Source organism: Oncorhynchus kisutch, linkage group LG2 (assembly GCF_002021735.2).
Source record: "Oncorhynchus kisutch isolate 150728-3 linkage group LG2, Okis_V2, whole genome shotgun sequence".
Lineage (NCBI taxonomy): Eukaryota > Metazoa > Chordata > Actinopteri > Salmoniformes > Salmonidae > Oncorhynchus > Oncorhynchus kisutch.
The window spans coordinates 75,334,684-75,351,820 of record NC_034175.2 but is presented as its reverse complement, the minus strand read 5'-3'; the positions used below and the strand labels follow the sequence as shown (position 1 = coordinate 75,351,820).

The 17,137-nt window shown below is 42.8% G+C and overlaps 1 protein-coding gene across 1 annotated transcript in view; it reads left to right on the top strand.

The window, feature by feature from the left end:
- Positions 1–848: 848 nt before the first annotated feature.
- Positions 849–17,137, top strand: part of fhip1b (FHF complex subunit HOOK interacting protein 1B) — a 76,123-nt gene continuing 59,834 nt past the window's right edge. The window contains exons 1-2 of the mRNA XM_031801533.1: positions 849–1,040; positions 5,457–5,639. The gene's annotated coding sequence lies outside the window, so the exon portion shown is untranslated. The remainder of the gene's footprint in view (positions 1,041–5,456; positions 5,640–17,137) is intronic.

Sequence of the window (17,137 nt, the reverse complement as noted above, 5' to 3'; positions counted from 1 at the left end):
AGTTTGAAATTGGGATCCTTTGCTCAGGACAAGGGCATTTCCAGGCATAGAGCCGACATGGAAACAAAATAAGATTGAAAGTATTTAGAAAATTCCCAAAACAAATATTTTCCTCATAAAATTCCCTTAATGTACATTTTAAGCTCAAATAATGCAAGAAAGTCCTTTTTTTTCAACCATAAAAATGTATTTTTCCTGCCGGATAAGAATTGTCCCGACTTTCAAGAATCACTGAGCTCATTTCCTGCTATTCTACACATTTAGCCGTGAGGCTGAAAGAAAATGTTTTGTTTTAAAGCTAATTTTGTGTAATTATATATATATATATACATTTAAAAAATCATGGCTATTGATGTGTTCATATGCTATATGGGGGATTGTGGGGGATCACACACTGTGCCAGTGTGCACAGTGCAATATGAATGTTCGATACACACAATAGACTGACTGGAAAGGTTCATTCCCACAGTCAACGTCCTGCAATGAGAGCTAAAGTGAATGTCTCTGAGTAGGTTGATACCCCATTTAATGGGTGCATAATAGGTTAGGTTGTAAAGTGTATAAGTATGCCCCCAATGCAATTCTAAAGTCTGTTACAGCCACAGTGCAATTCCAACAGATTTTTACTTTCAATTGAACTAATTATCATCTTTTGTTATAAATTTGTTATAAATTTGTTTAACAACATTCTAGTCCAAATATGGCATGATTCCATTATTTGTATCTGTTTAATCACTTTCAGATGTGGACTTTTCTTTTTTGAAGGCAAAGCACAAATTCCACAATTGCGGCTAACTTAATTCCTTATTGTGTCTAGCATCACACAGGTGGAAGAGGACACGGAGACGCGCTTTCTATCACACAACGTCATCGCGTCCCTTGCGTGTGTGTGCGTGTGAGAGAGAGAGGAATTCGAGAAGGTGGCGAAGAGAGAGAGAGAGAGATTGTGAAATCATGAAAATGGTTTGTTGTTGTCTGAAGGAATAACCTATGCGACAAAAAAAATGTATACAATTCAACGGCGATCTTCTTTTGCGTCGGTGAGTAGCTAATTACGTTTTCACAGTGTTGTGTAATTATTATTTTACTGTACACTGGTCGACTGACAGTGGAATATCCTGGATAGTAAAACTGTTAAATTAGCTTTTCTGTTGGCTAGCTAGCTAGCGAAGTTATCCTGTGGAAATCACTGCTCCTCCGCAGCAGTTTAGCGGTTTTGTTGTTAAATACTGCAAACCCAAACGGTGAGTAATTTTGCTGGTTTAATATGACTTTTGTCATTTTGCTTGCTAACGTTTTTTAACCACGTTTAGCTAGTTGAGTGTGAACACATCAGTTTTTTTGTTGTTGCTAACGTTTAAATCGCCGAAGAAGGAGACATAACGTTATATGAGCTAGATAGATAGACAGACAGTTTTTATTAGCTAAATTAGCGCCTTATTGAAACACATTATTGTGTTATTAGCTAAACACTGCATCAAACATCAGCACTGTGAATACAGTCCGTGACAGAGATGTTATGCCAACGACCAGCAGGCAGGCACACTAGTTCCTAAAATATTACCTTAATATTACTTTATATTCACTTTGGGAGTTTTGAAATGTGTAGCTAGCACCATTTCCCAGTGATTGGAATTGCTAACGTCAGCAATGCTAATTAACGAAGCTAACTAGCTATTTAGCTTAGCCCATCAATTGCTAGTTAGCTAGCTTGTTGCTGGTTATTTTAGGATTGGGATAAATATTTTCAAAAAAATTGTATTCTAAGCTCACATCTATCAAATGTCTAACCTTCTTTATTAATAATTGACCTGCATCATGTCAAGGTTGGCTGAGGATGTTGTAGCTAGTGTTTCTCAAAACTTGTTGAGACACGATCTTCACCTTTTTGAGTGTATGATCTACTCGTCTTTCTAGTTAACCTTCATTGTTTTCAGAGTGTAACAGCTTGTATTTACATTCCTCTCGGTCTACTTCAACACTGGCACAGACCCTGAAATTATTCTGCGAATGATTTATAATTCTTCAGCACATTTTTAAGTTGGTATTGAGAACATTTGAGACATGGCCGAACTGTCCAGGTCAAGAGGTTCTTTGTTGAGATGGACTTGACACAACAGGCTGAGGAGCAATGGTGGCTGACTTTCCACTCAATCATTTATCACTGAGACGCATCTTCCTGTGGCCAGAGAGAGAGAGAGCACCCTATTACCTAAGTTATGTAGTGCACTACTTTTGACTTCAAAAGTAGTGCACTATACAGGGGATAGGGTGCCATTTCAGATGCAGGCACAAGAGTTCAACAAACTTGACTGGTCAGTTGGCCTCTCATGAGAATCTCTTCCCTACCCTCATATTTTATCTCTGCCCATTTGTGAGCGTTACATGGCTTTCACTGAGTCTTTAGGATGTGTGTGGCTGTGTGTGGGAGGTCTGATAACATCATATATAGACTCCCTCTCTGGGAACTGACTCTGCCTCAGGCCTGCTGGATCTCAGCAGAATCATATCTAGCCTATTCACCCAGTTTCTCATCTCTTCCTTTCATACACACACCTCATTCTCTCTCTTTCTCATTCTCTCTCTCTCAACAGAAATATAGACACTCTTGGAGATCCCATAAAGAGCAACAGTAGAACCCAACCTAACTAGAGATCCCATAAAGAGCAGCCTTAGAACCCAACCTATCTAGAGATCCCATAAAGGCCTCTCACTGTGCTGAGGCAGGCTAACATGTCTAATTTCTGCTCTGACTGTCCGTGTCGACAGAACGGTTTCAAGGTTTGGTTAAGTTTATTTTGGCATTTTATTATCGATTCCCATTAGTAGTTACAAAAGCAGCAGCTACTCTTCCTGGGGTTCCACACAGAACATGAAACATAATACAGAACATGAATAGACATGAACAGCTCAAGGACAGAACTACACACATTTTTAGTTCTGTTCACCTCATAACTGACCTTTTGTCTTTCCTTTCTCTGTCTTATTGTATACGTGCAGCCTTAATCTCCCAGTGTTAGAATATGAGCAGGTGGACTTTGAGCTCAACTTACTGACTTTTATAGCACCTGAAGAATGTGACCTGGAAATAAAATCCCCGCCGTTGTTGTACGTTAACCGGATGTGTAGTTCTGCCGTGACCTCCAAGCTTATTTTCTTTCCCTACATTAGCTCAGGGATTGAAATGCTGACTTCTTTGTTTTGTCAGAAATATTGAGCCTTAAGCTTAGCTGCTGTTCAGCTTATAAACCGCGAACACAAGTTCTGGCCATGGGATAGGCCTGTATGGCTATAAGGTGCTTTGTGGGAGCTCTGGCTATGAGTTGATTTATATGATGTTGTACAACAGGCAAGAAAACAGAGGAAACGTGACTGAAATGCGCCTGGATTCAACATACCGTAGATTGTTAGCCGTTCGTTAAGGTTTTTTGTTAAAGTTTGAGTTCGGACTGGCCTTCATTTCCTTCATTCTTGAGGACCCCTTCTACTCTCCCTGACTTATATGACTAAGATTGTGCCTTTGGCTTCTGGACAACGAAAGAAAGTTGATATGAAAACCAATAGAACAGGAGAGAAATTCTGGTTAATGGAATGAGGAAGACTTATAAAAAAAAAAAGACCTCTTAAGTTTTTATGGATGGATTTCTTTTGCACGGCTACTTTGAAGCAAGGTAAAACATGCCTCGTTATTTTAAGTAAAGTAAACAATTGTGCTACCTTCGAGCTCAGATTGCGCAATGCTGCCTGACAGGTGATATTCCTCTATCTAGGCTCTTTGGCGTGTGATAAGTTAGATACATGACGACAAACAAATACCCAATTTAATTACACTATGTATATTAACCTATAGACCAATAAGCATGACTGGGCAATTTTTTTTCTCCCCTTTATTTAACTAGACAGGTCTGTTAAGAACACATTCTTATTTTCAATGACTGCCTACGGGGGAACAGTGGGTTAACTGCCTTGTTGAAGGGCAGAAGGACAGATTTGGACCTTGTCAGCTTGGGGATTTGATCTTGCAACCTTTTGGTGACTAGTCCAATGCTCTAACCACTAGGCTACCTGCCGCCTCTACAGTCTAACCACTAAGCTACCTGCCGCCAAAGGTTAACTATGTTAATTAGTAGTTAACTATTAACATCCCTACTTGTTATCCTCTTTTACATTCCCTGTTTTATTTATGGTACTTTTCACCCCCTTTTCTCTCCAATTTCATGATATCCAATTGGTAGTTACAGTCTTGTCCCATCACTGCAGCTCCCGTACGGACTCGGGAGAAGCGAAGTTCGAGAGCCATGCGTACTCCGAAACATGACGCTTCCAAGCCACACTGCTTCTTAACACACTGCTTGTTGAACCCGGGAAGCCAGCCGCACCAATGTCTTGTTGGAAACACCCTTCCCCTAACCCGGACAACACTGGGACATTTATGCACTGCCTCACTTGTTCTTATGTCCCCGTGTTGTTGATGAGAGATGATACAGTACCCTCTGCCATCCTGAAGAAGCACTCCCACGTTGTCTCTGACTTGACCTGAGCTGTGGTTTTAGCAATTTCTCCTGCGCTCCATAAACAACAGTTAACAAAACAGAACACGAGGAGGATTCCAGTCCCCAGTCCACCTGGCTGTGCTGCTGCTCCAGTTTCAACTGTTCTGCCTGCGGCTATGGAATCCTGACCTGTTCACCGGACGTGCTACCTTGTCCCAGACCTGCTGTTTTCAACTCTCTAGAGACAGCAGGAGTGGTAAAGATACTCTTAATGATCGACTATGAAAAGTAAACTGACATTTACTCCTGAGGTGCTGACTTGATGCACCCTCAACAACTACTGTGACAACTACTGTGACAACTACTGTGATTATTATTATTTGACCATGCTGGTCATTTATGAACATTTGAACATCTTGGCCATGTTCTGTTATAATCTCCACCCGGCACAGCCAGAAGAGGACTGGCCACCCCTCATAGCCTGGTTCCTCTCTAGGTTTCTTCCTAGGTTTTGCCCTTTTTAGGGAGTTTTTCCTAGCCACCGTGCTTCTACACCTGCATTGCTTGCTGTTTTGGGGTTTTAGGCTGGGTTTCTGTACAGCACTTTGAGACATCAGCTGATGTACGATTTGATTTGATTCTGTTCTACTCCAGCCTACAGTCGTTAAACTGGAAGACTTCTGACCTCTTGTGTTTTGAAACAGCCGGGGACTATAGTGGTTGTTTAGACTGGTGAGTAATGGCTGGGGCTCCCGGAGGACAGCGCACCAGTGGGATGAAACTGAACACTGCCTGTCGTAGCCCAGCATTCGGAGACAGTGCTGTAACAGTACACCTTCACTGTCACTACTGTCTGTCTGTCTTCACCAGACTAGACCTGTAGTTTAGTATAATACAATGGTTTACCACAGCCTATAACCAAACTCTATCTCTCTGTCTGTCTCTCTGTGTTTCAATATTCAGTCCCGGGGTTGCAGTTGGGGCTAAGGAAGGCTAAGCTGATTGCTGCTGGCTGGTGACTTCCCTTAGAAGCTGGTGTTGGACTGGAGCAGCCAGCTAGGGCCATGAGCCAGAAGTCCCTCTTCTCTCTGTGGACCAGAGCCAACATGGAGGTTTAGACCAGACAGACGCCGAGCAAGTGTTCAGGTAAGATGGTGTTTTTTTACAGGACCTCTCTCTCTCTGTACACGTGATGTAAGCAAATGAAACCGCAATGAATCGTAGTGACTCTCTGAGGTGCTACAAAACCTACTTTATGTCCCTGTTCTCGTCTTGAGCCAAGTATAGCAGTGCGTTGTCGTGATTGAGTTGTTTTGAGGAAATGTTCAAGACACTGCTTCTGTGAAGAATGATGGTAGCTGGTAAAGAATGTAGACTGATGATGGTAGAGCAGATCATGCTGCCGGGGGTAGCCCGTCCCTAATATGTTCACTTTCAGTGTCTTTTTAACTTTTTGCTGATCATTTTGACGCTACCGTCCCACCTGGCCAGCATTCGGTGAAATTGCAGAGTGCGAAATTCAAATGACAAAAATCGTGATATTAAACATTCATTAAAAGCTTAACTTCTTGTTAATCCAGCCGCGTTGTCCGATTTCAAAAATGCTTTACAACGAAAGCACAGTATGTGATTATCTGAGGACAGCGCCCCACACACAAAAGCATTACATACATTTCCAACCAAGCAGAGGTGTCACACAAGTCAGAAATAGCGATAAAATAAATCACTTACCTTTGAAGATCTTCATCTGGTTGCAATCACAAGGGTCCCAGCTACATAACAAATGGTCATTTTATTTGATAAGTCTCTTTATATCCCAGAAAAGTCTGTTTCATTGGCGCGCTTGACTCCGTAATCCACCGGTTTCCCTCTTTCAAAATGCATACAAATGAATCCTGTAAGTTATCAATAAACTTCTTCCAAACATATCAAACAACGTTTCTAATCAATCCTCAGGTACCCTAATATGTAAATAAACAATCAAATTTAAGACAGAGAATACCGGAGACCATTCCTGGAGATAAATAACAATGTGCTCGCCCTCACCAGAACCCGCCACAAACACTACAGCCAAAATGGGAGCCACTTAGAAAAACGACAAACTGTAGCTCATTTTTCAAAAAACAAGCCTGGAACTCTTTCCAAAGACTGTTGACATCTAGTGGAAGCTGTAGAAACTGCAATCTGGGAGGTTTTCCTTTTTATAGTCCCATTCCCAGCCATTGTAATCAGTGGTGAGCTGGGGGGGAGAATCTGGATGGGTTGTCCTCGAGTTTTTGCCTCGAGGACCTGATTTTATCAGTTTTGGAAACTTTAGAGTGTTTTCTATCCAATACTACCCGTTTTTATATGTATATCCTAGCTTCTGGGCTTGAGTTACAGGCAATTTACTTTGGGCACCTCATTCATCCAAACTTCCGACTACTGCCCCCTAGCCCGAAATAGTTAAATGTGGCCTGTCTTAGTCACAGAACAAGATCTTTATCTTTCCTGATATCTAAATAGTCAAAGTAAAAAAATAAATGATTTTATTAATTGAAATATATATATTTTTAAATATAAGTACTTCACCGCTTTTCTCTCAAATTTCTTGTCCCATCGCTGCAACTCCCCTACGGACTCTGGGGAGACATGCATCCTCCGAATCCTGACCCTGCTAAGCCGCGCTGCTTCTTGACACACTGCTCGCTTAACCCGGAAGCCAGCCGCACCTAATGTGTCGTAGGAAACACCATACATCCGAAGTCAGCGTGCCCGGGCCCACCACAAGGCGTTACTAGAGCGCGATAGGACAAGAACATCCGGGCCGGCCAAACCCTCCCCTAACCCAGACGACGCTGGGCCAATTGTGTGCCGCCTCATGGGTCTCCCAGTCGGGCTGCGCGCCGCCTGGGACCGAACCCGGGTCTGTAGTGAGGCAGTGCCTTAGACTGCTGCGCTACTCGGGAGGCCCGTTGATCTGTGCCGTGTCTTGTGGACCCTCCTCCGTTGGTGTGAGCCTGTAGGGTTATTGCTAGCATATTATTGTCAGTGCTGACCGGAGGGTGGAATGTTACATGCTATAACAGTAAAATGCCTTTTCATGTAGCCAATAGCTCATAGCCAATAGCTCATAGCCAATAGCCCATAGCCAATAGCCCATAGCCAATAGCTCATAGCCAATAGCTCATAGCCAATAGCTCATAGCCAATAGCCAATAGCCCATAGCTCATAGCCAATAGCTCATAGCTCATAGCCAATAGCTCATAGCCAATAGCTCATAGCCAATAGCTCATAGCCAATAGCTCATAACCCATAGCTCATAGCCCATAGCTCATAGCCAATAGCTCATAGCCAATAGCCCATAGCCAATAGCTCATAGCCCATAGCTCATAGCCCATAGCCAATAGCTCATAGCCCATGGCCAATAGCTCATAGCTCATAGCTCAAAGCCCATAGCTCATAGCTCATAGCCCATAGCTCATAGCCCATAGCTCATAGCCCATAGCTCATAGCCCATAGCTCATAGCCCATAGCTCATAGCTCATAGCTCATAGCTCATAGCTCATAGCCCATAGCCCATAGCTCATAGCCCATAGCTCATAGCTCATAGCCCATAGCTCATAGCTCATAGCCCATAGCCAATAGCCCATAGCCCATAGCTCATAGCCCATAGCTCATAGCCCATAGCTCATAGCCCATAGCTCATAGCCCATAGCCAATAGCCCATAGCTCATAGCCAATAGCTCATAGCCCATAGCTCATAGCCAATAGCTCATAGCCAATAGCCCATAGCCAATAGCTCATAGCCAATAGCTCATAGCCCATAGCCCATAGCTCATAGCCAATAGCTCATAGCCAATAGCCCATAGCCCATAGCTCATAGCCCATAGCTCATAGCCCATAGCCCATAGCTCATAGCCCATAGCCCATAGCTCATGAGCTTGAAAATAAAACAATGACTTTGTTCATCCGTAGGCTACATTTTACATTGCTCAACCGCAAACGATGCACCGTACATAAATATTTCATTCTAAAGTTTGTTACACACAAGGATATAAAATAACCACGAATACTCTAACAAATGTTTAAATACAGACGTCTGTTCGGATATTCTGTTCGGATATCCAGATTTTCAAATAACCGTGCCCATCCCTATTGAATCAAATGTATTTATATAGCCCTTCTTACATCAGCTGATATCTCAAAGTGCTGTACAGAAACCCAGCCTAAAACCCAAAACAGCAAGCAATGCAGGTGTAGAAGCACGGTGGCTAGGAAAAACTCCCTAGAAAGGCCAGAACCTAGGAAGAAACCTAGAGAGGAACCAGGCTATGTGGGGTGGCCAGTCCTCTTCTGGCTGTGCCAGGTGGAGATTATAACAGAACATGGCCAAGATGTTCAAATGTTCTCTCTCCTGCTGAAAGGAATGTCCTTCTTTACTCTTCCTCTGTCTGAGCCGAAGGCCCGTGCTGCTGTTCTGTGTGTAGGATGGAGGTTATTAGGGTCGGAGGCTGCTCACCTCACCTCTGACTCACTGCACCTCGTACAGCCCATTAGAAACAGGGGGAGGGGTGGGGCCAGGGGCCCTCTACCAGGTTTGGGGTCAATTCAAATTGAAGGCAGTCAATTCAGGAAGTAAACTCCAAATCAAATGTAATAATTTAAAACATTGCATCGATTTTCAATGACTTCTCAATAAACTGAAAATGAGAAGCTCTGTGAAAAGTTTAGCTGACTTGGACTTGAATTGACCCCAACCCTGCCCTCTACACACGAGGGCCTCACGCGACACGGTGCTGGCTCAAAGGTCACTACAAACAGAACATTTTACGGCTCGCTGCTTCCGTGTTTGTGTGTTGTAGAAGGGTATGGAAGCATAGTGCCAGGTAGGTAGGTAATGCCTTTTGGATTTCTATGTGTGTCTTAGATAGGCAAATAAATATTGGCCTTTTCACAGTAGGTCGGAGCATCTCAAATGCCTCTGAACTGTAGCCTAATAGGTTTTAGGAGAGCAGTATAGGGAATCTAAACTTTTCAAAATCAAATCAAATCAAATTTTATTTGTCACATACACATGGTTAGCAGATGTTAATGCTAGTGTAGCGAAATGCTTGTGCTTCTAGTTCCGACAATGCAGTAATAACGAACAAGTAATCTAACTAACAATTCCAAAAAACTACTGTCTTATACACAGTGTAAGGGGATAAAGAATATGTACATAAGGATATATGAATGAGTGATGGTACAGAGCAGCATAGGCAAGATACAGTAGATGATATCGAGTACAGTATATACATATGAGATGAGTATGTAAACCAAGTGGCATAGTTAAAGTGGCTAGTGATACATGTATTACATAAGGATGCAGTCGATGATATAGAGTACAGTATCTACGTATGCATATGAGATGAATAATGTAGGGTAAGTAACATTATATAAGGTAGCATTGTTTAAAGTGGCTAGTGATATATTTACATCATTTCCCATCAATTCCCATTATTAAAGTGGCTGGAGTAGAGTCAGTGTCATTGACAGTATGTTGGCAAACTTTTCTTGGACAGTGTACTCGCAAATTTTCCCCCAACATCGGACACCCCCCAACTTTGGACACTAGCGGTTAGTGGAATAAATCACCTCGTGCTCATCATTTAAATGGAAAATAACGGTATGTTTTGCGCCTAAAGACACCCTTCCAGCTAGCTGACCACCGATTTACATGGCTATTTATGTAAGTTAGGTTTTGAAAGTAATTTTTAAAACCCAATTGTTCAGTTTTTGATTTGTTAAAAAAGTTTGAAATATCCAATAAATGTCGTTCCACTTCATGATTGTGTCCCACTTGTTGTTGATTCTTCACAAAAAAATACAGTTTTATATCTTTATGTTTGAAGCCTGAAATGTGGCAAAAGGTCGCAAAGTTCAAGGGGGCCGAATACTTTGCAATGTATGTGTGTGTGTGTATATATATATCTATATATTTTTTTTTTTTTATTGATCAAAATAGTAAGATGGCCAATAACTGAATGTCGATTAATACGTGACTTTTTTTTGTTGTTGGGTAAACTGCTTATCAAAAAGCTGATGGTAGTATTTCCACCTAAATGTTAAGTATGTGAATTGCTAACATTTTTATAACACCAATAATCACAAATCCATCGATGGCTTGATCACAAGATAACACTTGTTGAAGGTAATATATATATATATATTTCTAAACGCTGTTGATAACGCTATGCCGATAATACGGGGTGCTACGCTAAGGTTTGTTATCCTGCTTATCTCATTCTGAGGTGAGTGGTACCACCACTACATTTTCAGTTCGTCTGGAAACAGAGCTGGAAAGGCAGCAGGAGGATACTGCTGCTTCTCTTTCTTTCTCAAGCTGTTCTCTCCCTCCTACTTTGTCTTCCTCCTCTTAGCAAACACACAAACTGACATTTTTTAAAAGCTTTATGTAGTTAGACAAACAGTGGTTGTGTGTGTGTGTGTGTGTGTGTGGGGGGGTGATTGTTGGGTTCAGTCAGAGCTCCTTTTGAAGGGACCCACCCAGCGACAGATGATGTCATTGGAACTTCGGACCAGGCCGGGCCCCATCTCAGGCTGGCTCTTGGAAGGAAACGATCACAGGATGTTCCAGGGAAGTTTTGGGGGGGAAAGGCAGGACCGGGTGGGGCAGGGAGGATTTACCAGCTCTGTTTTTGTTGTTTAAGTCTGTCTGCTGTTAGTTCTTTGACTGACCATTTCAGAAGTTAAGTAAGAGATGCCCTACTAATACTTATTTTATTTATTTATTTATTTATTTTACCTTTATTTAACCAGGTAGGCAAGTTGAGAACAAGTTCTCATTTACAATTGCGACCTGGCCAAGATAAAGCAAAGCAGTTCGACAGATAAAACGACACAGAGTTACACATGGAGTAAAAACAAACATACAGTCAATAATGCAGTATAAACAAGTCTATATACAATGTGAGCAAATGAGGTGAGAAGGGAGGTAAAGGCAAAAAAGGCCAAGATGGCAAAGTAAATACAATATAGCAAGTAAAATACTGGAATGGTAGTTTTGCAATGGAAGAATGTGCAAAGTAGAAATAAAAAAATAATGGGGTGCAAAGGAGCAAAATAAATAAATAAATTAAAATTAAATACAGTTGGGAAAGAGGTAGTTGTTTGGGCTAAATTATAGGTGGGCTATGTACAGGTGCAGTAATGTGTGAGCTGCTCTGACAGTTGGTGCTTAAAGCTAGTGAGGGAGATAAGTGTTTCCAGTTTCAGAGATTTTTGTAGTTCGTTCCAGTCATTGGCAGCAGAGAACTGGAAGGAGAGGCGGCCAAAGAAAGAATTGGTTTTGGGGGTGACTAGAGAGATATACCTGCTGGAGCGTGTGCTACAGGTGGGAGATGCTATGGTGACCAGCGAGCTGAGATAAGGGGGGACTTTACCTAGCAGGGTCTTGTAGATGACATGGAGCCAGTGGGTTTGGCGACGAGTATGAAGCGAGGGCCAGCCAACGAGAGCGTACAGGTCGCAATGGTGGGTAGTATATGGGGCTTTGGTGATAAAACGGATTGCACTGTGATAGACTGCATCCAATTTGTTGAGTAGGGTATTGGAGGCTATTTTGTAAATGACATCGCCAAAGTCGAGGATTGGTAGGATGGTCAGTTTTACAAGGGTATGTTTGGCAGCATGAGTGAAGGATGCTTTGTTGCGAAATAGGAAGCCAATTCTAGATTTAACTTTGGATTGGAGATGTTTGATATGGGTCTGGAAGGAGAGTTTACAATCTAACCAGACACCTAAGTATTTGTAGTTGTCCACGTATTCTAAGTCAGAGCCGTCCAGAGTAGTGATGTTGGACAGGCGGGTAGGTGCAGGCAGCGATCGGTTGAAGAGCATGCATTTAGTTTTACTTGCATTCAAGAGCAATTGGAGGCCACGGAAGGAGAGTTGTATGGCATTGAAGCTTGCCTGGAGGGTTGTTAACACAGTGTCCAGAGAAGGGCCGGAAGTATACAGAATGGTGTCGTCTGCGTAGAGGTGGATCAGGGACTCACCAGCAGCAAGAGCGACCTCATTGATGTATACAGAGAAGAGAGTCGGTCCAAGAATTGAACCCTGTGGCACCCCCATAGAGACTGCCAGAGGTCCGGACAGCAGACCCTCCGATTTGACACACTGAACTCTATCAGAGAAGTAGTTGGTGAACCAGGCGAGGCAATCATTTGAGAAACCAAGGCTGTCGAGTCTGCCGATGAGGATATGGTGATTGACAGAGTCGAAAGCCTTGGCCAGATCAATGAATACGGCTGCACAGTAATGTTTCTTATCGATGGCGGTTAAGATATCGTTTAGGACCTTGAGCGTGGCTGAGGTGCACCCATGACCAGCTCTGAAACCAGATTGCATAGCAGAGAAGGTATGGTGAGATTCGAAATGGTCGGTAATCTGTTTGTTGACTTGGCTTTCGAAGACCTTAGAAAGGCACGGTAGGATAGATATAGGTCTGTAGCAGTTTGGGTCAAGAGTGTCCCCCCCTTTGAAGAGGGGGATGACCGCAGCTGCTTTCCAATCTTTGGGAATCTCAGACGACACGAAAGAGAGGTTGAACAGGCTAGTAATAGGGGTGGCAACAATTTCGGCAGATAATTTTAGAAAGAAAGGGTCCAGATTGTCTAGCCCGGCTGATTTGTAGGGGTCCAGATTTTGCAGCTCTTTCAGAACATCAGCTGAATGGATTTGGGAGAAGGAGAAATGGGGAAGGCTTGGGCGAGTTGCTGTTGGGGGTGCAGTGCTGTTGTCCGGGGTAGGAGTAGCCAGGTGGAAAGCATGGCCAGCCGTAGAAAAATGCTTATTGAAATTCTCAATTATGGTGGATTTATCAGTGGTGACAGTGTTTCCTATCTTCAGTGCAGTGGGCAGCTGGGAGGAGGTGTTCTTATTCTCCATGGACTTTACAGTGTCCCAGAACTTTTTTGAGTTAGTGTTGCAGGAAGCAAATTTCTGCTTGAAAAAGCTAGCCTTGGCTTTTCTAACTGCCTGTGTATAATGATTTCTAGCTTCCCTGAACAGCTGCATATCACGGGGGCTGTTCGATGCTAATGCAGAACGCCATAGGATGTTTTTGTGTTGGTTAAGGGCAGTCAGGTCTGGGGAGAACCAAGGGCTATATCTGTTCCTGGTTCTAAATTTCTTGAATGGGGCATGTTTATTTAGGATGGTTAGGAAGGCATTTTTAAAAAATATCCAGGCATCCTCTACTGACGGGATGAGATCAATATCCTTCCAGGATACCCCGGCCAGGTCGATTAGAAAGGCCTGCTCGCAGAAGTGTTTCAGGGAGCGTTTTACAGTGATGAGTGGCGGTCGTTTGACCGCTGACCCATTACGGATGCAGGCAATGAGGCAGTGATCGCTGAGATCTTGGTTGAAGACAGCAGAGGTGTATTTAGAGGGGAAGTTGGTTAGGATGATATCTATGAGGGTGCCCGTGTTTAAGGTTTTGGGGAGGTACCTGGTAGGTTCATTGATAATTTGTGTGAGATTGAGGGCATCAAGTTTAGATTGTAGGATGGCTGGGGTGTTAAGCATGTTCCAGTTTAGGTCGCCTAGCAGCACGAACTCTGAAGATAGATGGGGGGCAATCAGTTCACATATGGTGTCCAGAGCACAGCTGGGGGCAGAGGGTGGTCTATAGCAGGCGGCAACGGTGAGAGACTTGTTTTTAGAGAGGTGGATTTTTAAAAGTAGAAGTTCAAATTGTTTGGGTACAGACCTGGATAGTAGGACAGAACTCTGCAGGCTATCTTTGCAGTAGATTGCAACACCGCCCCCTTTGGCAGTTCTATCTTGTCTGAAAATGTTGTAGTTTGGAATTAAAATGTCTGAGTTTTTGGTGGTCTTCCTAAGCCAGGATTCAGACACAGCTAGAACATCCGGGTTGGCAGAGTGTGCTAAAGCAGTGAATAGAACAAACTTAGGGAGGAGGCTTCTAATGTTAACATGCATGAAACCAAGGCTATTACGGTTACAGAAGTCGTCAAAAGAGAGCGCCTGGGGAATAGGAGTGGAGCTAGGCACTGCAGGGCCTGGATTCACCTCTACATCGCCAGAGGAACATAGGAGGAGTAGAATAAGGGTACGGCTAAAAGCTATGAGAATTGGTCGTCTAGAACGTCTGGAACATAGAGTAAAAGGAGGTTTCTGGGGGCGATAAAATAGCATCAAGGTATAATGTACAGACAAATGTATGGTAGGATGTGAATACAGTGGAGGTAAACCTAGGTATTGAGTGATGAAGAGAGAGATATTGTCTCTAGAAACATCGTTGAAACCAGGAGATGTCATTGCATGTGTGGGTGGTGGAACTAATAGGTTGGATAAGGTATAGTGAGCAGGACTAGAGGCTCTACAGTGAAATAAGCCAATAAACACTAACCAGAACAGAAATGGACAAGACATATTGACATTAAGGAGAGGCATGCTTAGTCGAGTGATCAAAAGGGTCCGGTGAGTGGAGAGGTTGGTTGGTGATTTAGACAGCTAGCCAGGGCATCGGTAGCAAGCTAGCATAGGATGGAGGTCTGTTGTTAGCTACCTCTTGCGTTCCGTCAGTAGATTAGTGGGGTTCCGTGTGGTAGAGGGGATCAATCCAAATCACACAACAACAACAAAAATAAAAACAATAGATATAGTTATAGAGGCCCAAGAAGAAAACATAATAATAATAATAAAAAAATAAATATATATATATAAAAAATTAATTGTCCGATTGTCTATTCAGATAGCAGCCGGTAAGACAGCTAACGGTTAGCAGGCCGCAGATGGGCGTTCAGGTAACGTCGCGACGGAGGAGCCAGCCGAATAACTCCTTCGGGTAGATAACGTCGGCAGTCCAGTTGTGAAGGCCCGGTGGGGCTCCGCGAAAGCAGTAAAACGGGTCCGGATAGGTGACTGCAGCCCAGGTGTGATTGATGGAACTCAGGAGTGATTGACGGAGCTTGCTAGCTCCGGAATAATTGATGTTTGCTCCGGAATCGACGAAGGCCGATAGTCACACGGATAGCAGCTAGCTAGCTGTGAGATCCGGGTATGAATGTCCAGAGAGCAGTCGAAATCCAGGGACATGGAGAGAAAAATTGGTCCGGTATGTTCCGTTCCGAGCCGCGCTGCGCCGTACAGAACTGGCGATAGATTTTCGAGCTAAAGGATAGCTGATGACCACAAACCGTGGTTAGCTGAATACTAACGATTTGCCAGTAAAGGAGCTAACTAGCTTCTGAACTAGCTTCTGGATTAGCTTCTGGCTAGTTTCAGGCTAGCTTCTTGGAGTTTCTGGCTAGCTTCTTGGAGGATTACAGATCTGAGGTAAATAATACTTTTTTATAAATATACATTGGTGAGGCGGGTTGCAGGAGAGTGTTTTGAAGATGAGTTGATGGAAAATAAAAATAAAATCTATGTGAAAAAGTTGTAAATATATATATATACAGGACACGACAAGACGAGGACAAAAGACGTCTGAACTGCTATGCCACCTTGGTTTGATTCGATTATGCTTTGTGGTCTGTCTTTTTCTTTTGACATGATAAACAAAGTTAGAGAAGAAATCCTGTTTTTAAATTGTGGATGCGGAAGGTTAATGTTATTCTATGTTACATGCTATTCCATGTTCTGATTCCATGTTGTCTGAAATCACTATATTCCATCTCCGTAAGCGTTGTAACCTTGTTTTTGTGCCTAAAGGACAGAGCTGGCTGACGTAATGTGCAGTGACATCCATGAAAGGGATTGATATGCAGCTGAACATGCTGTGATAAATCACAAGGCCTGTGGAAAGGTTGTTGCCTCGGGAATGTGGGGGACGACGACAAGTTCCTGTCGTCTAGGTTTTGGGCGGGGTCAAACGTCCTATCGTGATATACCGTGCTATCGCTAATTTCCTTTCTGTAATATGAAGTGTTGACGAAGTGAATGACGAGTGGTAAAACTCACTTTAACATGTATTGCTGGTGAGTGCCTGAGGCGATTAGTCATTAGTAATCTAGTCATGGCTCATCCTATAATGACTACCTAATGTGTACACACCTTTTTCTATTCATATACTGTCTATACACACCATTCATATACACAGTGAGTTACGTGACTCTACCTCCTTACTTCATTTGCACACGCTGTATATAGATTTTTCTATTGTGTTATTGACTGTTTTGTTTATTCCGTGAGTTTGTTTTTGATGCTTTGCTTTATCTTGGCCAGGTTGCAGTTGTAAATGAGAACTTGTTCTTAACTGGCCTACCTGGTTAAATAAAGGGGAAATTAAAATATAAAACAGGCAGACAGGCATCGAGGATGGGCAGAACGAGTGACCTAGGGAACTCTGAGCGTGGTGTGATCATCGGGGCTAGAATTTTCAATTCTAAAAATGATTATTATTTATTTATTTTACCTTTAATTTAACCAGGTAGGCCAGTTGAGAACAAGTTCTCATTTACAACTGCGACCTGGCCAAGACGAAGCAAAGCACTTCGACACAAACAACACAGGAGTAAACAAACATACAACAACACAGTTACACATGGAATAAACAAACAAACAAACATACAAACAACAACACAGTTACACATGGAATAAACAAACACAGTCAATGATACAGTAGAAAA